Source organism: Amblyomma americanum, chromosome 10, assembly GCF_052857255.1.
Source record: "Amblyomma americanum isolate KBUSLIRL-KWMA chromosome 10, ASM5285725v1, whole genome shotgun sequence".
NCBI lineage: Eukaryota > Metazoa > Arthropoda > Arachnida > Ixodida > Ixodidae > Amblyomma > Amblyomma americanum.
In genome coordinates, this window is record NC_135506.1 from 61,413,702 (window position 1) to 61,415,011 (window position 1,310).

A 1,310-nucleotide genomic window follows, 5' to 3' on the forward strand; every position below is an offset into this window, starting at 1 on the left:
TTTTTTGTTCACACAACGATAAAGTTTCACTAAGCACTACACTTTGAACAAGATTTTACAGCAGCTGTCACTGCAGCGAAGCGCTTTTAATAATTGCTGTCTAACCTGTATGAGCAGGTATCTGCCACAGGGACGGGATGGCAAGCAGTTACGGCAGAGCGCAGGAAGAGGTTTCAAAATTAGGCGGGTAAAGTTAGTTGCTCCAGAACTCACAAGAGGCCACTAAATGCTGTAAAAAAAAAACGACGATTTGATTCCGACAAACAATATTCATTTTGTTGCTATTGAAAAAAGTAAGTGCAGTATTGCAAATAACAGTTTTTTGTGAATGAACGTCATAAATTTAGTCAGTTGCAGTGATTGCGACAAAATGAAGAGGATTTAAAAGCAGTTCTTCATAACTTGCAGGCGGCACTGTCACGAGTTTGAGACATTACCTTGTGGCTATAAATACAAGAACGAGAGCTCCTAGGCTGTACTTCCAAAGTACATATACTAAAATTGGAACGATACAGAGAAGATTAGCATGGCCCCTGCGCAAGGATGACACGCAAAATCGTGAAGCGTTCCACATTTTTTTTTACATTTATAAAAAACCCGGCCTTCAGGTTGTGATGGCACAAGTACAGTGTCACTGTGCTCAGAATCCTTTAACGCCGAGTCCAATACTTTCACAAGCTTCAAGTGCTCAAAATATTTATTGAAATCGTTTTCGACTCTGTGCGAGCAGCATCAAAAATCAGAATTAAAGGCCGCAATTAGAAGGGACAAATATGCTATTTTTTTTTTAAAGTTTCGCATCACCGTACCCGGCCGGCAACCTACTTTGTTGTAGGTCATGGGTAAAAATAAAAAAAAGCAGGCGATGGCACGGTCGCAGCGTATTGGGCCATGGTAGAGCACCAGAGTGCCCAGAGCCCACGTTACAGAATAATCCAGAGCATACAGTCGCGCAAGGCTACCAGCCCTACTTGCAGGTCAAGTGTGCGGAGGAAAGGCTATGGGCGCATGCTGCTGGCCTCGAGCGGGTTCACTGGGTAAGACCCGCTCTAGGTGGATGGATGGATGGAATTATGGAAGGTAGGAGCGTCCCCTTTGAAACGGGGCAGTGGTTGTTGCCACAATGCTCAGTTTTTCCTTTATTTTTGTTTAACTCTGCTGTAAGTTAATAAAATTCGCCGTTTTCTTTAAAAAACGTCTTCCTACATTTTAAAACTTACGTCACCTCTCTGCTTTTGTGCCACCAATCCTCCAATCACTTTTTGCTAATTTCCACCGCAGATTTATTTACATGACTATAGTTATCTCTA

At 42.5% G+C, this 1,310-nt stretch overlaps 1 non-coding gene across 1 annotated transcript; it reads left to right on the top strand.

Annotated features, from left to right (window-relative positions):
• Nucleotides 1-475: 475 nt before the first annotated feature.
• LOC144108906 (U6 spliceosomal RNA) lies at nt 476-578 on the top strand. The gene has a single exon (XR_013309546.1). It is a non-coding gene; the product is annotated as a U6 spliceosomal RNA (small nuclear RNA).
• Nucleotides 579-1,310: the final 732 nt, after the last annotated feature.